Source organism: Benincasa hispida, chromosome 9 (assembly GCF_009727055.1).
Source record: "Benincasa hispida cultivar B227 chromosome 9, ASM972705v1, whole genome shotgun sequence".
Classification (NCBI taxonomy): Eukaryota; Viridiplantae; Streptophyta; class Magnoliopsida; order Cucurbitales; family Cucurbitaceae; genus Benincasa; species Benincasa hispida.
In genome coordinates this window covers 41,701,262-41,712,903 of record NC_052357.1, presented here as the reverse complement: position 1 = coordinate 41,712,903, position 11,642 = coordinate 41,701,262, and positions in this window count along the sequence as shown.

Below are 11,642 nucleotides of genomic sequence, written 5' to 3'. Positions count from 1 at the left end.
CATGTAAATGTCACCTTCTGTTGGTCCTCTTGATTTATCGAGATCTGATAGAAAACCAAAAAACCATCGAGAAAACAAAACAAGGGCTTTCCAACAAGCCTTTCGAGCATCTGATCGATAAAGGGAATGAGGAAGTGGTCTTTTCTAGATATAGCATTTAATTTCCTAAAATCTATACACATCTTCCACCCATTCTGGACCCTAACAGGAATCAAACTACCCTCGTCATTTTTTACCATAGTAATGCCCATTTTCTTAGGCACTACATGAATAGAACTGACCCACTCGCTATCAGGGATAGGATAGATAATACCTGCATCCAAGAATTTGAAGACCTCTTTCATAACTACCTCATTCAAGACAGGATTCAGATGTCGTTGGGGCTGTCGACAAGGCTTAGCTCCATCTTCCAAAGAGATTTGATGCATGCACACAGCGGGACTAATACCTTTAAAGTTGGTCAACGTCCATTCAATGGCCAACTTATATTTCTACAATACCTCAACCAGTTTCTTTTCTTGTTCCTTAGTTAGGTTCTTAGAGATGATAACAGGCAAGGTCTCAACTTCCCCCAAATAGGCGTACTTTAGGTTGTTTGGAAGCTTCTTCAGCTCCAATTTAGGTGCCAGAAAAACAAAATGAAGCACCTTGTCAGAAGATTCATCATCAGAACATGAAAGCATACTTATCGGCTCTATCATGGACAAGGTGGCAAGCTCTCCAAGGAGGACTAAATCTCCTGAGTCATCCTCATCGTCGTCACAGACATCCCATATAACCTCTTACGCAAGAGAGTCAAAAACATCAATCTGGCATAAATAATGTACTTGCCCTATGGTGGAAGTTTTCATAGCATCGAAAATATTAAACTTGATCAACTCACCATCAAGTTTTTCTATAGGATCGCAGATACGAATTGACTTACCACCATTCTCTCTTTTTCCTTGGCTTTCTTTTCCTTGTGTAAAGCTCCTTAAAAAATTTGGCATAATTGGGAATTTTCTTGACGGCATCGAGGAGTGGAATATTTATCTCAACCCTTCTAAACATCTTCAAAAGCTCCTTGTCCTTGTCTGCAACTGCTTCCTTTAGCCTAACAACACTGGAAGGAAAAGGGGCTTTAGGAACATATGCATCTAAAAGGGGATAAGGGTGAGAAGATACTACCTGTTTATTTTGTGGTGGTATGACTGCCAAATTGGCAGAAGAAGAAATTCCTGGATTTTCCAATTCTGGCTCCTCAACTGGCTTGACAAGTAGCTCCAACTCTTTTCCACTCCTCAATATGATTGCACTAACATTTTCTTTGATATTAGATTCAGGCTGGGATGGAAGTTTGCAAGACTATCTCTTCAATTTGCTCATAGAGATGGCTAGCTGTGAGACTCGGGTTCCCAAAGATTCAATGGCCTTCTTTGTATCCTGTTGAAAATGAAACGAACTATCAGCAAGACTTTTAACAATGTCCTCTAACGACATACTTGAACCAGACGAAGCTCCATGATTAGGCTGGGCCTGCTAATTTTATCCTCCCCATTTGAAATTTGGGTGGTCTCTCCACCCAGGATTATAGGTTTGACTAAATGGGTCTCATCATTCATTTTGCCCATTATAATTGTAGCTTCCAATGACACTCACCTCAGGAATTGCTTCTTGCAGAGCACTTGGGCAAATGTCAGCTGAATGGTCAGTTCCATGACATACTTGGCAAATAGTAGCGGGTTGTCCAATCTCTACTTTTGCCAACTATTTCACAACATTCACAATAGAAACTAAGTCAGATATATCTTTCTTAAGTTTAGTTACCTCATTGGCAGACTTTACACTGACTGCAGCTCTAGTTCCAAACTGTTGAGAATTTTCTGCCATAGTAGCTATCAGGTTCATCACCTCAGTTGGGGTTTTATTGATTAAGGCTTCTACATTGCATCTATGCTGCTTTTGTCAGTCTACATCAGTCCTTCTTAAAAGTAGTGGATCAAGAGTTGGTTTGAGATCTGATGATGGGGGAACTTGGCACAGGAGTTTTTGAATCGTTCTCAATACTCATAAAGGGTCTCTCCATTGAACTGCATGATGGTAAATTTCCTTTCTGATGCTAGTAGTTCAGAATACTGGAAAGAATTTCTCCAAGAACTGCCTCTGTAGTTCTTCCCAGGACACGATGCTTCCAGACAGGAGAATATAGAGCCATTCCTTGGCATCTCCCTTCAATGAAAAGAGGAATGCCCTCATATGTATTCCTCGAAAGATTCAATCCTAATAATTCATGTGGAGACATGTGAGTGGGGGTATTCTACACAAAGAGTTTGTATAAGATCGAACCACGAAATGAATAGTCTCTCTCTATAGCATCGTTACTAGAAGAGACTTATATTTCACTAGGATGACCATAGGTGACTTGACCTGAATCTTGAGTGAGTTTTGAATTCCTACCTGTTGGGATTGGTGTCCTAATTCTCCCGGAGTCTCGTTGTTTGTAATATACACATTGTTATGAATAAAATAAGTGTTATTTCATTTTGGCATTTAATCATATCCAATAAAAAAAGCTCCATGGTTATCGTATGTAAACATAAGCATGTATATGAGATATACAAGTGGATCATGCCTTAAGTGATAACCTAAATATGTCTGTAGTATAAGGATTAAGAAGGGATACCTGATCCTGGTGACACTATGGATACATCCCGCTTTGTAGGGGATTACAAATGTTGTAAACTATTACAGATTGTAGATCCTGACCATTCATGTAGAGACATGCGAGCGGGGATGTCCTATACAAAGAGTTTGTATAAAACCAGACTATGAGATGACTAGACTCTTTATATAACGTCGTTGATACTTGAGACATACATCTCAGCTAAACGACCATAGGTGACATGACCTTAATCTTGAGTGTTTTAGGAACTCCTGCCTTTGAGGGCAGTACTTTGATTAGTATGAGTGAGAGTGGCCAGATTGCCAACTCAACATGCCTACCTTTTTGGGGATTTGTCTTAATTGGGAGCTGGAAACTCAGTTACACAAGATGGAATTCACTCCTTTCCCAAAACAAGGGTAAGTAGATAAATTGCTCCCTTAAGGGCTGATTCCAGGTCTTAAACATAGTGGCCACAGCTTCTCTTTGGAAGAAAGGACTCAATCATTGTAGGACTATGACTTATGTTCATTAAAGGGATTGGTAGTACTTAAGAAGTTAGATGTAACTATAGAGGCATAACGATTATTGGCCCAGCTGTACTTACGAGCGATCTGTGAAGGGTTATCGCATTGTTGATTGGTTGATATAGACACAAAATATATCTATAGTAAGAAGAGTGTAGCTGTCAGTCTTTAGTGGAGTGCCTGACAGCTAACGAATGGTGGATCCTGTGACTAAAGAGTTTAGTCAGTTATTCACATACCATTGGAGCTTTAAGCTATAGGTCCATGAGGTCCCCTTAGTAGCTCAATGGATTCAAGTTGAGAATCAGTTTTTGGTATTAATTAGAAATGTTCGAATTGACAAGAAAAAATTTGATTATATATGATATGATCGGTGTGATGTATGAGATACATCAAATGGAGGATTAATGTAAATGAGATGTAATTAAGTACCATAAAATAGAAAAAGAACTATGGTTTATATGATTCATGAGATGAAATATTAAAACTATAGGTTATAAATATAATATTGTAAATTCGTTATCATATATATTTATAATAATATTAATTATTGGATAATTATCTCTTTTTCTCTAATAACCAATTGAGTGGGACGTTATTGGTGGTTTTATGGCAATTGTGAGATAAAAAGGAAATTTTTTTTCCTAAATTAAGAAAGAGTTGTTATTCTCGAAAAGAAACTCATGGTTTGCTGTCAAGTGAATTGGATTCACTGAACGATAGCTAAAAGAGAGACTAAATGATCACGGAGTGTTACTATATGATAGTTGACTCAACTGGTCATAGCTAAACGATCGGGGGTCATTTGCTATATGATAGGTTGCCTTCGTCTAAATAGGGCATTCGTCTATACGATAGACTCTTTTCATCTTCCACTTGCTCAATCATCTACATGATTGTTGTTCCTCCGGTCTCTTCCTCTAACCAAGCCCACACTTCTGGATTCTCACACCAAGAATACCAAGGTAGCCATTATGGTGGTGTCCTCACTCAACTCAACTAAGCTCGAGGTTTTGGAGGCCATCCATTGGGTTTGTGATCTTGGAGATCGTTGAGTTCGTGTTTTTTGTTGATCATGTTGTGTTGCGGTCGTAGTGCTCGAGAGTTCGTGTGTTGTTATCTTGAAGACTAAACGAGCGTTCGTGATCGAGGGAGTTTGAAGCATGAATCTTCAAAGGTATGTATTTGTTATCCCTTAATCTTATCTGAAAGCATGTTGTAATTTTGTATTGTGCATGACCGGTATGATTCCATTTCCATTTCTTGAAATAGTGTATGTTTAAATACGAACGAAATTTGGAACGATCATTCCGCTGCTCATAGAAATTCTCATGTCTGATTTCTTTCAATTAGTATCAGAGCCAGGTTTCGATCCTGGGACCTGTGAGTTATGGGCCCACCAATCTCTTCACCGCATTGTTGTTGTTTAGACAATCATATAAGGCTTGCATTGTGAAGGAACTCTTATTCAAGTGTACCTATGAGCCAAAGCGGATCTTTCCAATTCATTGTGACAGAATTTCCACATATACATTCAAACATACTAATATGCATTCATAATGCTAAATTATTGACATGCTCAAAAGAACAGTAAATAAGAGATCGAGAGATCATACCAGTTGAAGACTTATTCTTCAAAGCAAATCTCGCTTTTGCTGAGACGGTAAGCTATTACTCAGCAAAACCCAATCGTCTACTTCAAACGGTCTCCACATGAATAGAAAGAAATGGAGATGACACCACCACTCAGAGCCTTCAGTATTCTTGGAGTAGGAATCCAAAGGGTGGGTTTTGTTTGGATTTGGTAGAGGAAAGAAGGAAGAGAGATCGTATACAACGATTGAGCAAGTAGGAGATAGTCTCGTCTATTGTATAGACAAAATGCTTGATCGTTTAGGTGAAGTATACAATCGTGTAGGAAAAAGGTAAACGATCGTCTAAACGATCGTGTAGGAAAACTAAGCGATATTCTAAATGATCGTTTATAAATATCGGGTGCTAAACGATCACTTAGGAAAAGGTAAACGATCGTTTAGTAAATAGCACGCACGAGTGTAAATGTTAAGTGATCGCTTAGCACTATTGTATAGGTAAGCGATCGCTCAGGCATTATAGTATAGGCACCAATTTTCTAAGTGATGACACACTTCAATACAATGTCTGCACCTTTCATGCTTAACACATCGTGAGCTACTTAAGCGTCTCAAAGTGTTCTTTCAACTTACTCATCCGTTATGAAAACAAAAGAGACGTCGTATTAATATCATATATTAATCATAGTATTTTTCCTCAACTAGATATATATCATATTTATATCCAATTTCTTCCAAATTAATGTATCTAATACATAAAGTTAATTATATCATATATAACTAACTAGTTCAATTATATCATATATAATCGAACTTCCTCTTGACAATTTGAACATTTCAAACTGACTATCAACTTGTATCCAAGCAACCAAGGGAACCTTATAGACCTATAGCGCGAAGCTCCAATGGTACGTGAATAGCTGACTAAACTCTTTAGTCATGATATCCACCATCTGTTAACTGCCAGGCATTCTACTAAAGACTGACAGTTGAACTCTTCTTCCCATAGATATATTTCTATGTCCATTGGATATAACCAATCATCAGTACGATGACCCTTCACAGATGCTCGTAATTACAACACACCAATTTATGGTTTTGCCCCTTTAGTTACATCTTACTCCTTAAGTACCATTGATCCCTCTAATGAATAATACAACATAGTCCTACTATGTGTGAACACCTCTCGGGCCATGAGAAGGTGTGTGGTGCCACATCGTTCAAGCCCCGGGATCAGCCCTTAAGAGAGCAATCTATCTACTTACCCTTGCTTCGGGGAAGGAGTGAACTTCATCTTGTGAAGTTGAGTTCTCAGCTCCCAAATCAAACGAATCCTAAAAGTGGTAGGTTTGAGTCGGTGCTCTGGCCACTCGCGCCCATGCAAATCAAATGACCGTCCTCAATGGCAGGAGTTTCTAACTCACTCAGGATTGAAGTCATGTTACTTATGGCCATCCTAGTGAATTGAAGTCTTAGTCATGAACGAAGTTATATGACAAGACGTTAACACTTCGAGGTCAGGTCTTATTCATAATCTTTGTATAGGATGCCTCCGCTCGCATGTTTTCTACACGAATGATCAAGATCGGACCATCAGTGACAAGTCACAATACTTGTAACAATTCCACAAAGCGGGTCACGTCCGTAGTGTTACCAGGATAAGGTTTCCCTCCTATATCCATATACTACAGACCATTTTGGTTGTCACTTAAGACATGATCCACTTGTATGTCACTACATAAATGCTTAAGTTACATAAAGACAACCAGGGATATTAAGTTTATTGGTTTGTCGTAAAATAAAAAACATCTAAATGTGCAAAGTCAAGAAGTGAAATAAATATCATATATATTATACATCACAAGCATTCTTACAAAATTGTTTACAAACTACAAGACATAAGACTTTAGCCACAAACCCAAAAAATCTCCCACTTGTCCTAAAGCCAAGTGGGGAGTACAAACAAACAAGTACAAAATAATAAACTAGGGTGTAAAAACCCAGTGCATTAAAATCTCCCACTTGCCCTAGTCCAGCCACGAGCCATCCCGTAGACCCATGCTCTGAAGGTGACCTTCAAACACTGTAGCCGTGAGAGCCTTTGTAAATGGATCAGCAACGTTTTGCTCTGAGGCAATCTTCGTGATGATGACGTCTCCTGATGCACTATCTCGTGAATCAGATGATACTTCCGCTCTATGTGTTTGTCGAACCTATGACTCCTAGGCTCCTTGAAGTTTTGCATAGCACCACTATTGTCACAATAGAGGGTCATGGTCCTAGACATATGTGGAATAACTTCCAACTCTGTCAAGAACTTCCTGAGCCAGACGGCCTCTTTAGCAGCTTCAAAAACCGCAACATACTCGGTTTCCATCGTGGAGTCGGCGATGCACCCCTACTTAGTGCTTCGTCACACTACAACTCCTCCATTAAGAGTAAATACAGACCCTGAAGTGAACTTTTGAGAGTCTTTATCCGTCTGAAAGTCAGAATCCATGTATCCAGTAAGAATCAAATCCCTAGACCCATACACAAGCATGTAGTCCCTCATTCTCCGAAGATACTTGAGGATATTCTTAACTGCGGTGCAGTGACCCTGGCCTGGGTTAGACTGATACCTACTGACTATTCCCACAGCATAGCAGATGTCTGGCCTAGTGCAGAGCATCATATATATTAAATTGCCAACAACAGATGCATATGCGACCCGTCTCATTTCCTCAACCTCTTGAGGCATCTTAGGACACATGTCCTTAGACAAAGTGACCCCATGCCTGAATGGTAGTAGGCCCCCTTTGGAGTTCTGCATCGAGTACTTGAGCAAGATTTTTCAATATACGATGACTGAGATAGCACTAGCACTTTGTTCTTACGATCCTGAAAGATCTGTATACCCAGAACAAACTGAGTCTCTCCCAAATCTTTCATTTGGAATTGGGCACTAGCCAGTTCTTAACTGTAGTCAGTAGACCTACATCATTCCCAATAGTAGTATATCGTCTACATACAACACTAAGAAAGCTACTGAACTGTTAACTATCTTCTTGTAAACACAAGGTTCATCAACGTTTTGGTCAAAGCCATACGATTTGATCGCAACATCAAATTGAATATTCCAAGATCGAGACGCCTGCTTCAGACCATAAATGGATCGATTCAATTTGCAAACTTTTTGCTCTTGACCTTGTGCAATGAATCCTTTGGGTCGCACCATGTAAATGGTCTTCTCAAGATTACCATTCAGAAAAGCGTCTTGACGTCCATTTTTCAGATCTCATAATTATAATAAGCGGCAATGGACAGGAGGATGCAGATCGACTTTAACATGGCAACAGGTGAGAAAACCACCTCATAGTCGACCCCCTCCACTTGGGTATAACCCTTTGCCACAAGTCGAGCCTTGAAGGTTTGCACTTTCTCATCAGCACCCCGTTTGCGCTTGTAGATCCATTTACAACCTATAGGTCTTACCCCATCAGGATGATCTACAAGATCCCATACCGAGTTGAAGTACATCGACTCCATCTCGAGATTCATGGCTTTAACCCATTCATCCCGGTCAACATCCTCCATTTTCTTTTGATAGGACAACGGATCCTCAATGTCACCATCTACTACCATAGCTAGGATTTTCGTGAAACCTAGATAACAATTAGGCGGGTTCGTAACCCTCCCATTGCGTTGAGGTGCCCTAAATTCTTGAAGTGGAACCGACCTACCAGATTAACTATCATCAACAACTCTGATTAATGAAGCAGGTCCTTCAACAACTCTTGTTGAAGTTTCAGTAGTTTCTTTGGAAAGCTCACTTAACATGACTTTACTACGTGGACTGTGCCCCCTAATATGATCCTCCTCCAGGAAAGTAGCATTCACGGAAACTAACACCTTGTTTTCGGACAAATCATAAAAGTAACCCCTTCGTGTACCTTTGGGGTAGCCTACAAAGAGGCATAACCTCGATCGTGATTCCAACTTTTTGGGATTTGCCTCAAGCACATATGCTGGGCAACCCCATATGCGGAAGTAATGTAAACTAGATTTACGCCTATTCCAATACTCTAGAGGTATTCTCGTAACACTCTTAGAAGAAACACAGTAGAGAATGTATACCGCAGTCTCTACTGCGAAACCCCAAAACGAGTCTGGTAAGGTAGCATAACTCATCATCGAACGAATCATGTCCAATAAGGTTCTGTTTCTCCTTTCCGCTACACCATTTTGCTGAGGTGTACTCGGTGCCCAAAGCTGGGAAACAATTCTATGTTTTAATAAATAATCTTGGAACTGATAATCCAAAAACTTTCCACCTCGATCCAATCGAAGTGTTTTAATTCGTCTATCTAAAGCATTCTCAACTTTAAATAGACATACCCATATCTCGAGTAATCATCAGTAAAACTAATAAAGTACTTATAGCCTTCTCGAGCTTGCACATTCATAGGACCACAAAGATTAGCATGTACTAATTCTAGAGGCTCTTTGGCTCGATAACCTTTTCCAGTAAAAAGTCTTTTAGTCATCTTACCCTCAAGGCAAGATTCACACACAGGTAAAGAATTGAAGGTGCCAAAGTTGGACATTTTCTTTTGGAGATTGATGTACGTTTAATTGAAGGTGCCAAAGTTGGACATTTTCTTTTGGAGAAACTTGTTGGCGTTTAGATTGAGTTACGACAGATTTAAACATCTATATATTATGGAGGGAACTTAAGGCTAACGGTCTTAACACATACAATTATTTTCCAGTTTAGTTGTACAAATTTCAACACCATCGTTATGAATAAACGCTTAATTCAATTTAAAAAAAAGAGTGTAATTTCATTGTAACAGATACTTTACAGAAATAAGGTTCCTTTTTAGTTCAGGAACTACAAAGACATCTTTTAATACAAGAAACCTATTCTGTAAAGTTAACTGGATGCCTCCAACTATCACAGCTGAGACGACATGCCTGATGCCTACTCGCAACGTCATCTCACCAGTCTCCAACCGTCACCAGGATCTAATCTCCTGAAAAGAAGAACAAACATGATTAGTGGCGCCCGAATCAATTATCCAAGCAAAATCATCATTCTCCACTAAATAAGTTTCTAACACAAGTAAATCACATTTACCTTTGTCTTCCTTGACCTTAGCCTTGGCTGCCTTCTTTTCCTTCAGATAACGAGGACAATTCCTCTTCCAGTGTCCATCCTGGTTACAATGGAAACATTTTCCTTTTTCAACAAGCGGTGGATGCTTCTTCTGGGCGACTAGTGGCGGGTTAGCAGGCACATTCTCTTTCCCTTTACCACCCTTCTTTTTCTTCCCCTTTCTAGAGTTAGAAGTTGAAGGTGCAGACTTTATTTCTGAGGTCGAATCTCGATCGAACCTTTTAGAAGATGAGACAATATTTGCCTCAGCTTCTTTTTTTTCTCTACTTTTCAGCAAGGATTGGTAAGTCTGCAACTCATTGGGGAGGGTAGTAAGCGTATAGTCCATTTTGTTAAGAATCGTATTGCTAACAAAGTGGAAGAAGCTCTCCGGCAATGAATACAAGATAATGCTAACCTGATTGCCCTCATCGATTTTAGACCCATTCATCTCTGGCACGTTAAAGTGGACCATCATATTCAGCACGTGTTCACGAACAGAGGTGCCTTCCTCCATTTTGGAGCTGAAGATGTGTTTTAGAGCCTCATGCTTGAGCTGTCCAGACGGCTGCCCCAACATTCCCCACAGGGACTCAATGATCTCACCTGCTGAGACCATGGACTCGTGGTTCTTGGCCAACACGTCACTAAGACTGGCGAAGATATAGGCTGGGGCCTTCTCGTTTGCCGGTGTCCAACGCTCGTACGCCACCCGAACATTCGAGTAGCAACCTGTGGTGTAATAGGAGGGCATTCCTCTATAAGGATAAACTTCAAATCCTTGATGATGAGTATCGTCATGAGCATATGTTTCCAACTTGAATACTTTTGGCAATTCAATTTTTCGGCGCTAAGTAAACTGATAATGGTTGTAGCCATTTAAAACCGTTTATGAAAAACGAATAAACTTTTATAAGACTTTGCAAAAACCACATTTTTAACCAATTAGTTTTAGCAAAACAGAATCAAAGTACCCTAAGTGATAAGACTTCTATTTTGCAATGATTCCCCAGCGAGGCAGGACAAACGTCACCGGTGGGGTGATCAGATGTCCCTTCACTGAGATGAGACATTCTCAACTACTAGGCAGAACCAACTCTTAGAATTGAACCTAACAGCCACCATTTGTTCGGTCTAAAACTATTAACCTTTAACCATTTCGAGTAAGTGTAACCCCTCGTTTTCGGCCCCAGAGTCCCGCCCTAATGCGCCCACCATAGGGAAAAAGCAGATTAGGACAACAGACTAAGTAACCTTATCCTCTTACAGGAGATCAAATAAAGAAACGCGCAAAACAACCATTCTATAGAGGGACACATCCAGGGTGCCTCGAGGTAATGTGCAGAAACTTTATTTAATCCAACAAGAGAGACTGTGGGATATGCTGTCGTACTTCCCGCTCCCACTTACTATGAACATTCTCCCTATCCACCTTGATGTTGACCTACTCAAACACCACACTTTAGGGGGGGACACTCCCAAGGTGTCAGAGGTCGAGGATAGATCTCACGGTGTAGACTATGAGGGAGAAACGCGATAGGTATAAATGAAGAATCAAATGCCCCAAGTACCTCCCACTGAATGTTCTACCTAGGGGTTTATTAACCTAGACAATTCGGCTACTGATTATAATGTAAGTCATTTATTAAGTTTGCTCAAAAACAACTTTTGTCTTTAAAATAAAACAAGTCCAAATAGTCACATCAAACTCTTTAACGGACTGTCTTTAACTTGCAAGCATGCAT